This window comes from Polyodon spathula, chromosome 15 (genome assembly GCF_017654505.1).
Source record: "Polyodon spathula isolate WHYD16114869_AA chromosome 15, ASM1765450v1, whole genome shotgun sequence".
Taxonomy (NCBI): domain Eukaryota; kingdom Metazoa; phylum Chordata; class Actinopteri; order Acipenseriformes; family Polyodontidae; genus Polyodon; species Polyodon spathula.
The window spans coordinates 11,750,395-11,768,975 of NC_054548.1; the positions used below are offsets into that span (position 1 = coordinate 11,750,395).

General features: G+C 38.0%; 1 long non-coding RNA gene across 1 annotated transcript; it reads right to left on the reverse strand.

The window, feature by feature from the left end:
- Positions 1-1,392: 1,392 nt before the first annotated feature.
- LOC121327772 lies at positions 1,393-18,488 on the reverse strand. Its single transcript, XR_005951611.1, has 3 exons — positions 18,248-18,488; positions 14,366-14,991; positions 1,393-5,709 (listed from the first exon to the last, which is right to left on the reverse strand). It is a non-coding gene; the product is annotated as an uncharacterized LOC121327772 (long non-coding RNA).
- Positions 18,489-18,581: the final 93 nt, after the last annotated feature.

The following is an 18,581-nucleotide window of genomic DNA, read 5'->3' on the forward strand; positions in this document are numbered from 1 at the left end:
CATATAACTTATATTTTTTTAAATTCATAAATGATCTTTTAAAAGCATTTAAATCTCAATCATTTACAAGCATACTGTAATCTAGAGCAAAGAGTTAGAATTTACAGTTGTTAATAACGGATATGAATGAAAATTGATAAGTAGATTAATTATTATTATCATACTGAGATAGTTCGGAGTCCCCACTTGGATAGTGCGAAACGATGCTCATACATGGCTTTGTGTGTTTGTGCACATTATAGTCCCCACTTAGATAGTAGTGAGAGACACAAGTCCCCACTTGCATAGTACAGAATGATGCCCACACACTGAAATACGAATTTCTTTCTTCATTTACATTTTTTTTGTATATAGTGATATATAAGTAAATTAATGTATTTTAAAATTATATGTCAGGTAAATTTATATATTGATATTTAGATTTAAACAGCAGGACTCAGAGTGGCTGTGGCTCAGACACAGTGCTACTGCAGGCTGTGCAGGACCCCACTTTGTAGTGTAAACATGGTTTAAGACCCCTGGGTACCAACGAATTTATATATATAATATATATAATATATATATATATATATATATATATATATATATATATATATATATATATATTTTAAAGAAAATGTTGGGAAGTCATGGTGCCCACTTAGCTGGTGGAGAATCATCGACCCCACTTGGTAGCATAGACGTGTGTATGTGTGAGTGTGAGAGTGTGTGTAGGTAATTGTTTTATTGAAATGATTAAATAAAAAATTTAAAAAATCAAAACAGTACCAAAAAAAGTTGAAAGACAATTAAAGACTGTGTTGTTCAGAGGAAGACTATTAAGTGTCATGTTAAATCATGTATGCACACCATTGTGTCTAACCTTTTTGTAATCCTCTAATTGCTGCCCTAGGTCTGGGCATGTTAAGTGGATCTTCTTAGCAGATTGAATACAAATGTTTAGCCAACCTCAATATACTGTTAAAGTAATTACTATGCACATTATAACTATATTCAGTTTCAGCAAAACTAATTTACAAATAATATTTCTTGAACAGTATATATTCAATGACAAGCTCATTTAACCAGTTATTGAATTCAAATATTGCAATAGTAAAACATACTGCAGTTTCAATGCCTGATAAAAAATCTAGGGAAAAATTTTAAAACGCTGATAACATACTTCAAGTGAACTTGCTGCAGGCGTGGATTCAAACCATTTTCACATTGGTTCATGTGAACTGGTCGGAAAACAAATATCAATCCACACTTTCAACATTCAAGACATTTAATGGACATGCACAATGGATTGTGAAACTATTGAAACATGAAGTTTGTCAAATATGTTTATAATGATAAAAAAGGCTTAGATATGAGATTTTAAAAAATACAATACAGACTGTAAATCTCATGGCATTGTGTTTATTTATTGATGGATTTATTTTTCAGTGACAGTAGTGTAGGGAAAGAATATTGCCTTCCCCCTGAATAAAAATCCCCTCAGGGTAAAACCAGGATCATCCTGCTGCAGCGAGGTTCCAGCTAACCATCATGAGTAGCCATCAAGAACACAGGTTCAGGTTAGATGAGGAAAAATAGCTGTACAATGTTTTTAAGTTTGTCATAGAAATAAACAAAATTTTAAAAAAATGGTCTTTGCAGAGACAGATCAGCCCCTGTACTGGGTATGAATATTGAAAATACAGCCACTGAGACATTGTAGCACATAATTAAATAATGCTGGGTAAACATAGTTGGCCTTCTTTAGCAACGAGTGAAATGAATAAAATAATTGTAATGGTATAAAACTAGCAAGAGATTACTCTATTGCATGCCTTATAAGCACTTGGCAAGAAAGGAATTCTACTGATGTTATACACAATCAAATTACTGCTGTCACCATGTTGACAAAGGGTTTCACAAGAAACTGAGGGTACCCCTAATTCAGATGTGCAGTTTGCATTCCTAGATAGCACAGATATTCTGGTTTAACTGCCAATATATAAACAAGATTCCATTGTTTAATATGCAGTGCTTCTGGCTTATTGACAAAAGGGGTATTTACTAATTGGGCCTCCTTTTTTTGACAATCAAAAGGCATGTCATAGAAGATTCAAGATGATTTCACTGGTGCTCGTGAATCAATTGCTAAATCTAAAATATACTCTTACTAATAATTATGCTCTGAAGCTTGTATTACCACAGAGTTCATTTATCTAAGTAGTATCAGTTTTATAAACGTGTGTATATCACTTGAAAAATAACCCTAATATACAGAATCCCTGACCTCATATAATCTCTTCCTAAAGAGAAGTAGAGCTCCTTTAACCACAGCAATAATATACAACCTGACTAAATAAATTAGAACTGATTACAGCAGCAGCTGGTATGGTTATGTTACTTTTGTTAGATACTTTTTTTAGTAAGCTGCATTCTCTCTAATGTGTGTGCATATTTACTTGCATTAAGCTCTGCAGAGACTATTGTGCAATTTCAATAAAGCTGATTCAAACAGATCCCAGAGACACTGATGCCATTACATTAAAATAGGCCCTACTTTGATCCAAAGGGAAATATCCTATAAGAATTAAAATAATTAAAAAAAATAAAAATAAACTAGCAGGAAGCTACACCAAATAACAACAGAGCTACTTGACTCATACCATTATTCAAAAAATTGGCCTTTACCTTTGCACCTCTGTCCAAATATGTCCTGTTGTATGTACCTTTTCATAGCAAGGGCCTGGCAACTCCTATTACATCATTCTAAAACGGGTTATTTTTTTTTAAGTAGGCCTGTAACGGGGGGGACCTGTACTGGCTCTTTGGTGCGTGTATGATCCTGCAGGGGGAGCTCGGGAGCCATGAAGGGCCTGCCTGTCCATCATGGCAGTCACACGGGGAGGCTGGGCTCGCTCTTTCTCTTTCTCTCTGAATGGTTGAGAGGCAGGTCGTGAGCGCTGCTTGACCTATAATAATAATGCTCTGCTACTCCTCAGGTCGGCTTTTCTGGGAGAAGGACAGCGGGACCGCTGGTGAAATTATTATTTATTACTATTTTTTTGACGCACCTGTGTGTGTGTGCATTCTCCATTGGCCCCCCGTTTACCATTGTTGGTATTTGGGTGAGGTAGCAGTGCAGTGTCACTTTGTGGTAAATTTAATAAAGTACACCCCTGCTGGGTGTTCAAAACTTGAAACTTTGTTTGTGTTCAATGAATTCCACCACCCTCTCACACGTGATGTTAAGGGTGGGATTAACTGGCACTGCCCACATACAGCAGTGCAAGCAATGGATGCGGACCAGTTTTCCTCAATGATGGACCTCCTGCACCAAACTCTGACGGTGGCATTGCAGGGGGGAGGGCAGACCTGCGGGGCCAGACCCGAGGCTACAGAGACCAACCAAAATGACAGCAGAGAATCAACCAGAAGCATATTTGGAGATTTTTGAAACTATGGCGACCTCTGCTGGGTGGCCCCAGGCTCAGTGGGCTGGATACCTCAGTGGGCTGGATACCTCCTACCTCCTACGGGGGAGGCGTAGGTGGCCGCCAGGTCCTTGGATCCCAGGGTGATGGTCGATTACTCCGCATTAAAAGCAGCCATTCTTAACCGCTTGGGGGCGAATCCGGAGGGCTACTGCCACAAGTTTTGGGAGGAGATCTTAGCGGCAGACGAACATCCTCGGACCATCGCTCATCAGCTGAAAGATTATGCCATGGGCTGGTTAGTCCCAGACCAGTCCACCAAAGCAAGGTTGGTGGAAACCATCATGGTGGAGCGGTTCGTTGAATGCTTGGCCCCGGAATCGCGCATATATGTGCAGTGGCATGCCCCAGTCTCTTTGGATCAGGTGGTGTTACTGGTGGAACAGTTCTGAGCTGTGGAACCAACACCTGCCAAGCCGCTTTGGAAGATCACGACTCCTGCATCATCCTCACTCCTGGCCCCAGGGGGGGCGAAGGGACTGGGGGGAAGGGGTAGCTAGGTTTCTGGATGGGGTGTGACCTCAGTCACTCCAGCAGATGGGTTTTGTTATTTCTGTTACCATGGATTGTACACAAACCCAGGCTCTCTTGGATTCAGGATGTAGTCAGTCCCTAATACAGGAGAGCTTAATCTCACTGGGGCATAAGCCAATATTGGGACGGGTGCATATTAAATGTGTTCATGGGGATTTGCGCACTTATCCAAAAGCTGATGTGAATTTAAAAATTGGCCAGCAGGAGATGCGAGTACAAGTGTGTTTGTGTTCTTGGTTGCCAGTACCGGTAGTTCTGGGATGGGACTGCGAGCAGTTTAAGGGTTGGCTAGCTGCTGTGACAGCTCCGTCCTCCTTATTGGCTAAGAAAGAGGAAGTAATTGGAGAGATCTTTCCCTTTCATGACCCGGCTTGGTATTGCCATAGATTTAAACCCCGGAAAACTAAAACGGGAACACCGGGCCTCTAAGAATGAAGGCTGGCAATGGAGCGGGTCTGGGAAAGTTCAGGTGGGAGTGATTGGTGAAGAGTCTGGGGGGGAGGCTGCGGAGCCAGTGAAGGGATCTGGCTCGGCTGCCTCCGCTCAGAACTGACCTGATCCCGAGGTGGAAGCCATTGGAGCTGATTTTTTAGCTCGTTCCCATGACTTCTGACTCGACCCAGGGCGCTATGATGTGCTGGGCAGACTCTTTGACAAAGCAGCTGTGATCAATGGTCGGTTGTTCGAGCCCAGATGTGCCGCCGTGTACACTCACTTTAAAATCAATCGAGATCTCTTATACGTTGTTGATAAATTACCACAGACCAGGGAAGTGCGTCACCAGTTGCTCATTCCCCAGCCTTTTTCCCCAAAGAAATACTGATTGACCAAGGCACCAACTTTATGTCCCGGCTAGTCCACGGAACATGTAAACTTTTGGGGATTAAGACCATTAGAACCTCGGTTTTTCACCTCCAGACCGACGGTTTGGTGGAGCGTTTTAATAAGACCCTCAAAAACTTGTTGCGCAGATCTACTGACAGTGACATGCGTTACTGGGATCAGCTGATTCCTCCCCTTCTCTTTGCTATCAGGGAAGTACCCCAGGCTTCTACAGGGTTTTCGCCATTCGAACTGCTGTATGGACGGAGACCCCGGGGAGTGTTTGATCTGGTTAGAGAGATGTGGGAGGAGCAGCAGGATAATTCGACCAATTCTGTCTGGTATGTGTTGGACCTGTGCAAACCTCTTGAGTTTGTGGGGAAATGGGTGCATGATAATTTGCAGCAAGCTCAATGCTGACAGGAGACCCAATATAACAGGGGAGCCCAGTTGCGCACGTTTCAGCCGGGGAATAAAGTGCTTCTATTACTACCTAATTCTGAGTCTAAACTTCTAGCGAAGTGGCAAGGACCTTATGAGATTACACGCCAAATTGGGACAGTGGAGATCTGCCAGCCGGAGCGACGGAGAGAAAAGCACATTTATCATGTGAACCTCTTGAAGCCCTGGTTGCAACAGGAGGCTTTGTTAGTGGCTCAAACAGAGGACGTCACAGACCTGGGACCTGATCTTTCTGTGTTGACGAAAAAGGGGTCAGTCCAGATTGCAGACAGTCTGACACCAACACAGAAATGTCAGGCTCATGCACTAGTGGCGAGATTTCCTGATGTGTTTTCTCCCATCCTGGGGCAGACTAGAGTAGCCCATCATCACATTGAAATTGAGTCGGGGGCGCCAGTTCTCCAGAGACCATATTGTATACCTGAAAAGAAAAAAACAGGTAGTTAAAACTGAAATGAATGAAATGCTCAGACAATCATGGCAGTCACACGGGAAGGCTGGGCTCGCTCTTTCTCTTTCTCTCTGGGTGGTTGAGAGGCGGGTCGTGAGCAGTGCTTGACCTATATAATAATGCCCTGCTACTCCTCAGGTCGGCCTTTTTGGGAGAAGGACAGCGGGACCGCTGGTGAGATATAAACAGAGACCCAACAGAACGCCAGTGTCGGGAGCTACCAAGCATTCTACACCTACTCAAGGATACAGCCTGCAATCGGGAGGAAAAATAGGATTCGTTAGCAGGGAAATTTTAGGCATCCCCAAATAGTGTTAGGTAGAGGAGTAGCGAGCAGGCACAGACTGAAGACCCGAGCCATACGGGTAGCGACAGTGGGGGAACACTGTTGTAGCAGCCAACTTTTGTTTGTAGTTTTATTATTGTGTTTTATTTTCTCTTTTTGCTTTGCTCTGTTTGTTTGGACTATTATTTTGACGTAAATGTGTGTGTGTGTGTGTGTGCATTCTCCATTAGCCCCCTATATACCATTGTTGGTATTCGGGTGAGGTAGCAGTGCAGTGCCACCTTGTGGTGAATTTAATAAAGTACACACCTATGGGGTGTTCAAAACCTGAAACTTTGTTTGTGCTCAGTGAATTCCACCACCCTCTCACAAGGCCTAATTAAGTACTTGATGAAAGGCTTCAGCTGTTAGCATCATTGTCCACTTCTTTGGTAAATAAATTTATTTAGAACACCAGAGCAGCATCTTAGCATTAGTCTGTGAAACAAAGTTATCATTTCAAATGCTCATGTTGTGGGGTTATTTCAATCTGCTTTATGCTTTAACATCAAATAAATGCTAATATATTTTAATAAAAATTTTTGGTGCCAGGCCAATTATATCTGCTTTTATCTTCAAAGCATGACATTTGTACCTGACACCTCTGCACCACTTGTAGAAATAGAGCACATTACGACTGCGATAGTGCAGAATACAAACAAGAACATTACATAATATGAATAAAATATAAATGCAAATTTTTTTGAACTTTTGAGGCTTAGAATACTGAGCATGTTGATTATAGCCACTGTTCTTTATTTCTCAAAAAGTATCTTTTATACTATTTGCTTCACCTGCCTTTTTAAATCATTCCCCTATATGTGGGGCATACATGATGCAGAAACAACCATATTGACTGCACTTATAATTAAAGTAAATAAGCCGATAAGATCTTCATTCTTTTCTATAAAAAAATAAAAATAGATTCAAAGGGCTATTACTTGTATCTAAAAGTGGTTGTCCACTGTGATACTGTACTGCAAATAGAAAGCTATCTGGTGTTTGTGGAAACATCCACAGAGAGCATAATATGTGTATTTAGGAGTTGGTGATGATATTGTATGTAGAAAATGCACAGCCCAGTCTTTTTAGTCTTTTTTATAAGCTATATATATATATATATATATATATATATATCTATATATATATATATACTATATATATATATTATATATTATAATGAACTACTTTAATACAGGGGGAATGTAAATAATATACTACAATAATAAGAACCGGAGACTAATTGGACGTAGCCTATCATGATACCTGGAGAGAGGAAATCGTGATGGGGTACGTGCTATAGCAGGTTTTATCGGAAGTTATTTTACATACCCCTGCCTTAGTTATTGCTATTTTGAGAAGGCATTACATTTTCAAGAGCATGTGTCTCGCTGAATTTGTAAATGTAACAAAAATGACGTTTACCAATAAACTGATGTTTTGGTGAGTGGAACGGTTAATAGGCTACATAACACTGCATAGAACTGTGTGTCTTTGTTTCAATTGTGTGTTTTTTTTATATAGTGAAGTAAATTAAATGGTTATCATTTTCCATAGCATCATATTTTCATTTGAACAATTTTTACATTTTTTGCATAACTTGCACATAGGAAGGCACCCTTTTATGGGTGGAGCTATACCTCGATATGAATGTAATTTTTTTGATGTTACATAGGAAAAACTACAGAGTAACGGGGGGGGGGGGGTGGGGGGGGGGTGGGGGGGGAGGGGGGAGGGGGGGGGGGGGGGGGGGGGGGGGGGGGGGGGGGGGGGGGGGGGGCCATGTTCTATGAACCTATGAAGTATAAACAAGGTAATTGGCAGTGAGAAGATCGAAAGCTTGTCAATGTTTTTTCTGTATGTATCCACATAGTGTATAGATCTCTGTCAAATGAGCAACTGCTTGTTTGTTTGTTTGAGTGCTCAACCGATTGCTTCTAACCTGTCTGCACACTCTCTGGGGCTGGTAATGAGTAAAGTGCCCAAACAAATGTTTAGTTCTTCCCAATTAAAATAACATGTGTATATCCAATAGCCAACACAAGTTTCTCTACTTTTTCTCCAAAGCATTGAAGGTTCTACTGCCATGAAGCAGACAACCACTTATCTGTCTACATAGCTATTTTCAACATGACTTCTGTTAGTTGTAAAGCACATGAAAAGAACAAAGGAAACTGCTGTCACCATCCACTAACAATGTCATTAGTGCAGATTCAGGAGAGGTATCACTTCAAGAAGTGAGAGTAAAGTGCATTAAACCTTCAACTCAAAAGCTATAAACAGAAGTGGTAGCTACATTCTGACTGGTAAGGGGCATCTAATTGTACCTGTACAGACAGTGGAAAGGCTTAACTTGCCTAAATGACCTTGAACATTGCCATTTACAAAGGTTGATCTAGACTTACTTGACAAGATATATGACAAGTCTAATTGCCAAGAACAACAAAAATCAACCTTAATGTATTGTATTGGCTTATAATATTTCATATTCACCAAACTTCTATAGAATATTGTTGAAGAAGTTCTCAAGTTTTTGCCTTAAGTGAAATATATTGTACAAATCAAAGTTTATCCCCACAATAGTGTGCCCACTTTTGAATGAAGGTGAAAATATGTTAAAATATTGCAATATTGCAGCTTGTATTGTCTGCGACAAGACATCTCTTCCTGCTGAAATTGTTAAAGCAGCTGGATCCTCCAAAAATCATCAAAATCAGACGTCTGGTGTGAATTATTCAATAACATTAAGTCTAATTAAACTAGTGTTATACAAACTTAATTAAGCTCTAATAGATAATTAAAACACTGAGCAGTTGCCGGAGAACTTGACCTGTTCAGATGAACCACTGTGAACTGATTTGGTCATGTATTAAGCTAAACCTTTAAACATAATTTGTCTCATTATTAGAAGTTCAAATGTAGCCATACAGTACTTCATTTAACATAGCAATGCATTTGTCTCTTTAGTAATGCAGACAAATTCATGCGCCTTGAGATCTCTCACAGACTGCTTTTCAGTCTAGTGACTCTCTGAAGTCTGATGAAGTGTGCATAAATGTGCTGTAGTAGTTGTGTGGTGTGGGCTAATAATAATAATAATAATAATAATAATAATAATAATAATATTTTATGTATAAGCGCTTTTCAAGAATCTCAAAGTGCTGTACGAGGATACACACAAAAACACATGACAATACATAAAAATCACACAGTACATCAATGAAGCAACTACATTAAAGCCATAATAAAAAATAAATATATATTTAAATGAGATTTAAAAATATCCACTGTCACAGAGTCTCTGATCGTTTTGGGCAAAGAATTCCACTGCCGTGGTGATGCACAACAAAAGGCTCTGCCACCCATAGTGCACAGCCTGGTTTTAGGTAAGATGAGAAGTCCTGCATCAGTAGATCTTAAATTGCATTTCAGAGTATACTCACGCAGTAAGTCCTTAAGATAACCTGGAGCTAACCCATTCAATGCTTATATGTAAGTAGCAGGCCCTTAAAATGAACTCTGTATTTCACAGGGAGCCAACGCAATTTATACAGGACTGGAGTTCTGTGCTGAGATAGTTTTTGTTAATACGCGAGCTGCTGCATTCTGGACATAGTGGAGCCTATTTAGTAAGATACTCCAGTAAATAAGGCATTACAGTAGTCTAATCTTGATGAAATAAAAGCATGTATCAGTTTTTCAGCATCAGACAAAGACAATGTTAGATCGGGCAATGTTACGTAGGTGGTAAAATGACACCCTAGAGATGTGTCTAACATGACCTTCAAACGACAACAGGGTCAAAAATAACACCAAGATTTCTAACTTTAGGTATGGTGCTAATTACCTAGGTATGTATCCTCTTTCAATCCCATATGTCTATGAATACTATTATATTTTGTACAGTACAGTACTGTATACTGTTGTGGGGGTCATAAGAGGTTACCAAACTTATTTACAAAGAGCTAAGGATTCCTCAGGTGATAAGCATGAGGTTAGTGACAGCCCACTGTGCCACCTAGTTCCCTAAGTGAAAGGGTGGTTATTACCCAATAATGCTTTGACTGCATTCTAATGTCTTATTAGCTCAGTAATTGACAAAAGCAGAGCTTCTTTTATTATTATTGAAGTTTTCTGCCTCTGCTTTTCTTGTAAACTGCTGAGCACCACTGCATATACTTTGGAAACAGGACTGCTGATAAAAAGGAAGTTATTCTATTATTAATGAAGCCTGCCTCATGATTGTCTTTGCAGCCTTCGTCAGCGAAACAACTGGAAGACCAATACATATAAGACAAGTACACTTTTGCCATGATTAACAGCCAGCAGACAAAGAAAATTAACTAAGAGGAAGTCATTCTGATGACAAATATTTTGATATGTTGTAATAAATACCCTTACTTTCAAAAAATTGTAAAACTATTTAAAATGAGAGATGGGGTAACAAAACTCTATCATACCAACTCATCCCAGGGCTTTTAAAGGAACAATTCATACATTTTGGATTTGCATAATACTTAATATGTGACCTGTTTATTATCCCATAATGTGTGTACCTAATCATAATTTATTACTGTTTATACACTAAAATATATTTGGCAGGTTCAATAAAGCCATCAGCATGTTTTCCCACGTTGTCTGTGAGCAAGATGGGATTTTTGTATTGAGGCCAGTATAAAAATGATCACTATGTTGGGGCACTAGTGGTATGAATCAATATCCCTACCCCTCTGAATCAAGGAGTTTGTTCGATATTTTCACTGCACAGTCCTGGCAGAGATGTTAAAACCTCTTGTAGAGGTAGGCCTAAAAGCTCCCCCCGTGTTCTGTACATGCAGACCACCCCAGTGACTTACGTTGTGCCATCATTGTACAACCCGCAAAATAGAATTCATATGTAAGATCACCGTTTGGGTGATGTAAAAAAATGAAGTTTGTCATTATCGATACATGATTGTATATCACTCCATTCATTGATTGGTTCTTAATTGAAGTTGCAAATGATATAATTTTAAATGAACCAATATTGTTGTTTTTTTTCTTATTTTATTGATTCAAAATGTAGTTTTAATCATTTAGATCAGACTAGTCATTGTCCAAAATGTTCTCAAGGAAGGGGGATTCAAACTGGTTGATTTTTCTTTTCACATCAAAAAACAAGTTAAGCCTTTACAATGCCCTATCCTGGCATTCAACTCTTACATGAAATATGAAGCAGCAATGCAGGTTTCAATCATGTCCTATTAGCCCAGAAAGAACCAGGGGGTGAAGGCATGAAAGTACTGTTGTGCAGTCTTTGATTTGAACATGGGATTAACAGCAAACATATTCAATTTAAACCACTAGGGAGATATAGTTGAGCATACAGAACAATTATAGAAGTTTCCACCACAATTTGGCACAGACACTGCTCAGGACTTAGCAGAGGCCCAGGGCTAAATGGTAGGGACAGTGGATTGGATCAACATGAGATGCATTGGCAGATATAGCTCCCTCTACATTTCTTTGTTAATTCAATAGAGCAATGTTTACTAGGTGCAATTGTGAAACAGCCAGGAAAACAATGTACACTAACTCTACTATACAGTACTGCATGAACAGCTTTAACAGTGTGCTCACGTAAGGAATAACTGGAGGCATATTTTAAACATATCAGTATCAAGTGCCTTAAGAGCCCTGTTCTGTCAATAATACTATTCCTGCACCACTGCTGATATATTGTGGTATTCGCATCTGAAGCATAAGGCCCATAAGCCACTCACAAACCGTGAGTATTTGAAGACATTGAAGCCAGCCTTATGAGCCCTAGTCTTGCACTACTTTAACGACAATAATACTCCAAGATTTGTGGTAACTGGGGTCTGTGAAACCAGCCAATAGCATATTACTTGGCACCTGCATTTTCTTAGTACCCCCTTCAAAGCAATATTGATAGACACAGGGGTTACATAACTAATGTATGTTACACTTACATTTGGTTTGAGAACTGCCGACCAATTGAAATTACATTTAATGTGGGTATTCTTTGTCACATATTCTTCAACTTAATTTCCACAGTACTGACAACAGATTGCTTGCTGGACCTGTAGTATAGATTTGAAAATGTGTGTCTCACACTTGCTTATAAATGGGCCAATCAGCATTCACTAGTCTAGTCACTGGTAAATATGAAACCACTGGATAACCTGGAGAACAGATACTAGTCATGTTAAGATGATTAATTAGCATACCAGCTGCATACTACATGTTGACAGGTAGTGTTGAGTATTGAGATGTGTTGAGCTCTGTCGGTATACCAAAGACCGTTTAAATTGTTTTAATTTTCAGAACTAGATTATCTTAATGAATACATCGGGTCCTTAACAAGCGAACTAGTTAAATATAAGGACCCACCAGAAACAGATTTGCATATAAAATAATAATGTTTCGTTCTTCTGGTTGTTATGCTCAACCAGTCTAGGGAGGAACACACATGGCAGTAATGTGTGTTTGATCTACATACACTAGGCGATTGCTGAAAACATTGAGACAAGGCAGAAGAGTCTATAAGAGCCATTTAAAGAAAGTGGGTACTGCTGTCTTTAGGTTTCACTCTGTTGTTGCAGTGCGCTAGTGTTGTTATTTTTCCACTCTATTTTCTAATAATTAGTTTCCCATCTTCTTTCTAAAGATTTTGAAACCAATCATGTTCTCTCACTGGGCTCAAGGATGGCGAACATTGGGTTCAGCTGTTAAGGCATGGGAAATACAACTGCTGGAGGAAGGTGCTAAAGGCCTTACAGCAAACAGCGTCTTTTGGGTAGGCTAAATTACAGACATTTGTAGACGGTGCTTTCGTGGATTTATAGATAATACAGAGTCGAAGGGGTGTGTGAAGGTGGGGATAAGAGGCTCATGGAATATGCACAGAATCTACTCATCACCATTCCCTGCACCCAGTAAAGATAATGCCAGCTGTGTTTAAATCCAGTAAAAAGAATATATATATATATATATATATATATATATATATATATATATATATATATATATATATATATATATATCCATACCATGGAATCTGTGTATACCAAATACTTCTGCTTGTATTTGAATACCTGTATTCAAAGTGACACAATACAATGCTGTAATCTGAATAACAATTGCTTATGTGGGATTTGAATTGCCTTAGAAAGTACATTTTTATACAGGAGCCACAAAGACACTTACTTACTGCTGCTCTTACAGTATTTAGGGACATCAGCTTTATATTAATGAAAAGAAGACTGATGTGTTGTCAGAAGCATAAATGTGGCTAAAGGTAAAATAAATAAGGTATAATACTTTATAATCCATAATCTACTCTATGAACATATTGTGTTTTGTAGCATTATGTTGTTCTGTATGTCTGTTCAACTCCAGGCTACCAATGAAAAATAAAATGCACATGCATTATCTCAATATGAGTCAAATGTGTGCATAGCATCCTAGCAAAATCATCCACATTTTCTTATTTGATGTAGAGTAAGGGGAGTTCTTTAGGCAGCGTTACACAGGACTGCACCCGTAAAGCCAGTGCATAGTATGTTGTCATTTAGCTGAGTGGGAAACATGCAGTAATATCATTCTAAAATCTTCTTAAAAACAAAAAAACACAAAGAAGCAGCTAATCATTTATAAATATGTTCAGTTAATTTGCAGGACCTATAGTATGCACCCCTATAGTAAATTAACACTATATTTAACAATATTAAACTCCTGGTTTTACTTTAAGTCTAATAACACACACCTGAGCTTGTTGCCTATACACTGTGGTTAACTGAGCTCATAGAAAAACCCAGAATGGGTGAAACTGCAATGTAATATGAGTCTTACTTCCATCCCAGTTAAAAGCTGGCAGGTGAACTGATAGACACTGACCAGTTATGGCTAATTTTTCAACATGGGATGTCTTGAATGACTCTTGTAAGCAACTATACCACTTTACTCCAAGAAAGTCCTGCACAAACAAGGCTCTCAGCATTATCTGTCCTGGAACCACCATAGATGGCTAAGAGGCACTGTTTTATTGCAGATAACTGCAGGTAGGATTAAGGCTGAGGGCATGCCCGCTATGGGTCTGGATATGCTGCAGGACATGCTGAGTCATGTCATGTTGTAACAAACAAGCTTATTTTTGTTTATTTAACCTATTTATGCTTTTCTCTGTGCATAGTTTACACATAATTATATTATTGTATATATATTGATCTGAAAAACAGGAGTGTGTCCTACATTTAGTAATCTAGGTTAGTGCTGATAAGAGATATTGATTGACATTACCTGGCATGGAAACTGGGTATCATCTACTAACTTTGACACCTTTGGATTGGGAGGTTTCAGTCTCTGTCTGGGTTGACTAGACTCTCTGAAATTAGGGCAGGCATGCCATATGTCTGGAGGGCAGCTGAAGCCTGTGTGGTGAGAAAAAAAATTACCCTTGGCACCATGATTTGCCACTTGGCACGATTGCTCTGCTTGGGGACAGATTTGCACCAGAAGCAATAAAGCTCATTGCAACTTAGGGAGCAACACAGTGTTGTTTTCCTTTGCCACTGAGTGAAACAATCTGGATAACAACCCCTATGTTAGTGTGCATGTTATCGAGAAAGCTATACTGATGTACTGTACGATATGAATCCAGACAGGTCTAAAATAGTCCCCTTTTAAACTAATTTGCACACCATGTACACATAAAACAATTTATATAACCTTCAAGAAAAAAGGGATGAATGTACATGGGACTGATAGGGGCATTTTAATACCAGATGTCAAAGATGGATCACACTTCCCTTTTAATGAGACAGATAGGACTTCTGTGATGTTTGATTCTTGCCAACAGTTTCAGAAGGAGCTCATGAAGTGTGAATTAATTGAAGATTTGATCTCAAAAGCAGTCCCTGTTGCACCTGTGATTGGAGCGTACACAAACTGGTAAGTTTTTAATAAACACATTTATATGAATCATTTAACTGTGTACTTTCACAAAAAGTAAGTACGATATAATAAAGATATTATGAGGTTTTATAATTTAATTATACTGTATAAACTTCCTGTCCATCAGTATCTTATTTACTAGTTGTGTATTAATGTAATGGAAAATAAGCCACATATATTGTTTGGCAAAAGAAAAGCTCTGCCTTACTTAATACAGTTAAATAGAGAATGTACAGAAGTCTAAAGGGGTACCTTGTGAAATATTTACACTATTTTGGAAGTCTGTTAAACCTTTTTTTTTTTTTTTTTTTCAGGTAACTTTCTACAATACCAGTAGTGTATCTGGCTTCTTTTTAAAAAAAAAAAAAAAAAAAACTTTAGATAAAAAATAAAGAGAGATCAAACTTTTTATTTTGTGTGGCATAAACAAGTATTTTACTGATATGCAACTAGCCACTTATTAAAGTTCAGTTGCATTTTAATAAACACGGGTAATAAGAACAGTGGTGCTTATGTGCAGTATATACACCATTATACTGTCATTTAAATTCCATGCTCATATTCCATATTTGTATGTTCTAGGTAGACATTGAAAAAGACTTTTAGTGAGAACATTTGTCACTGAATGTGTTATGGTTCTTTCATATCTGTGTATGTTTATCACTATATTTGGGGGTTGAATACTCAAAGCTATTTACTCCAAATTGTCATTATCACAATGTTTATCTGAAAGGAAAAAAAAACAAAAAAAAAACACAATTTACATTTCTTAAACTAATAATAAAACATCTTTACACTACTCACATGACCTTAAATTAAAAGTCAGAGTTGTTTATTTCTGGTTTGGACATTTTATTGGGTGTATTTTCTATCTCTAATAATAATAATAATAATAATAATAATAATAATAATAATAGCATTTTGGAGTAAAAGCTCTGGCCTTTTTCTTTAGACATACTGTTGTTGCTTAACTTGTTAAAACATTAACATTGCAGATAGATGAAAGAAGCTCACACAACCTTGTTACCCAAAGTGACATATGTAAGAGACCCACCACTCCTAAAGCAAAGTAAGCAGCTTCATAGAAATTCAGATTTTTCACATGCCAAATATGACCGAGGTACACATAGTATTCTCTAACCCAGGCAATTGTGACTTTACCAGTTATTTAACAAGGTTGCGCAACAATCTTACTGGGTTGAGAATTCACTTCAACAATCCACCCTGTTAACATTCAGTAATAAGTATAGTCGCTCATTTTGGTAAACACGCAACATAAGCTCAGCAATGTTTAACGATTAAAGGGTTTGTTTGAGGCCAAAAGGTTTTAAATTCAAAATAGTTCCCTAAATCCTTCCTGGCAATTCAGTCTCCTTCAGTTTGCTCACATGGAAAAAGAGGAATGCAGAATTCAGAAACACATTGTTTGTCAAATATAAAACATATTAAAAAGATAACTCGTTGATTGTTTTACATTAAAGGGTTACGTGTTTGTGCGCATTCAACGATTTAAAACACTTGGTTGATTCGTTTATATTGGCTACAGTAACTGACTGCAGGTTGTTTACTAGTATAAGGCATGAATGACATATTACTCTGCATTAAACAACCTCTACCTTTTGTTATTGTGTAGGAGTGCGTCATACGTTAAGGACACCCGGATGAAGCTCTGCGTTACATCCCACTCGCTGCTTTGCGTTGATAAGTAATCGGGTTAGAAGCTGGAGAGCAGCATCATTCTGAAAACGATTAAATGCTACCAGCTGGTGGCAGCAGTGAGGTTCTTATATAATGTTATGAAACAAGACTAAGCAAGAATTATCACGCAGCATTCATATCTTATCCGTGTACACAACAGTGAGCTTTTAAATTTGAATAGTCAGGTTTTGCTGGGTGTTGTTGCTGCTTGTGTCATTCCAAAACCAATAACATAACCAATTCTTTATACAGTTATATTTCAATGTGATATAATAATGATTCACTTCGTGTTAATGTAACTAAAAATGATACACCGTATACCACCAGTTTTACATGTTAAAAAATAAATAAAAGGGAACTTTGTAGTTACATTGTATAAACCGAGTTAAGTAAATACGAAGTATCGGATTTGGTAACATTCATATTAATGTGAAAAAAGAAGATGTATAAATATCTGATCAGATCTCTATTCGTGTTCTGCTATTAGTAATGCTTTACACATTATTTTAAAGCTACGCATTTCATGCAAAGTCTCGGAAACGCTAGAGGCGGTGTTCCATTTTCCTACGCGCAAAAAATATAGACAGTCATATGGGCTACAACATTATGTAATGTACCATTTTCTATACACAGACAACCTGTTCTATTTGCAATTTTACACTTAGTAAATGCTACGGAATATGCCATTCAAACATCAGTGACCTTTTACAAACGCTGAAGAGGAAATTGTTTGCCTAACCGCTCCATGCAAATACTTGACAAATAGAAAGTATACCTCGTTTTTGACAAAGGTGGTCTAAATGTTTACATACTGTTTCAATCCTCTTCTGTATTTGACACCTAGAAATACAATGATTTATTGAAGTGCATATATGTCTGTGAAGTGGGTTACGGTAAGTTTTGTAGATAAATGTGCACAAATCAGGTGAAATACCAGCAAAGCATTAAGGGCTACAAAAACGATTAATACGAACAAGCACATTATTTTAAGGCACATACAGCAACATTGTTGTTGTTTTGAATGCGTGTGGAGCTGAGCGGTGATTACACGTTGATGTTGTTTGTTGGAAGATTATGGGACTACCGCCTCTACTGCCGATGTAAATAGAAATCCTAAACCTTTTTTTTTTTTTTTTTTTTTGCTTTGCAACTGGAGTAAACAACCTTGCAAAACAAAAGTACACAATTATTTTTCTCCAAAGCTGTGTCATTACCGCAGTGTTCTTCTTTCATGCCATTTATCTAGACGAATATTTAAACACCGTTCTTAAAAACAAACAAGCAAACAAACAAAAAAAAACCTTCATCGACACATCATACACAGTAATAGCTATGACACTGTTTCTGTTAAAAGGGTTATAAAAAGTGCCGCTGCAGGACAGTTGTTTACCAAGGACGGGAAAAGCAAATCGGAATGCAGTGCTGGCGCAGTCAGGTTTTAATGTAGGCTACATCCATCTAGTGCAGCTCCACTTTCCAAATATTTTTCAACTTTGCTTTTAAAAGACATATTGTAAGCTAACGACTTACACTTCATTCTTGATATGCGCGCACACACAGTCACACATCATCATCGACGAATAAACGGAGTGCATTTAGATATTATTTGTTTTTATCAGCAGTGTTATAATGCGCATAAATGTTTCCACAAAAATATTGTTTGTTAAGAAACGGGTCTTTTGCTTGAAGCAGGAGATAAAAAGACATACGCAACAACAGGAAAAAAAAAACAACAAAAAAAACTGATTAATGACAAAGTGTGTCAGCCCTGCAGCACCTTTGCCTGTGTAAAAGGAGGCGTGGTAATACCCAATAAAAGGGGGTGTAGTTTAACGGGTTGCCAATACTTTCAATCACTTAATTG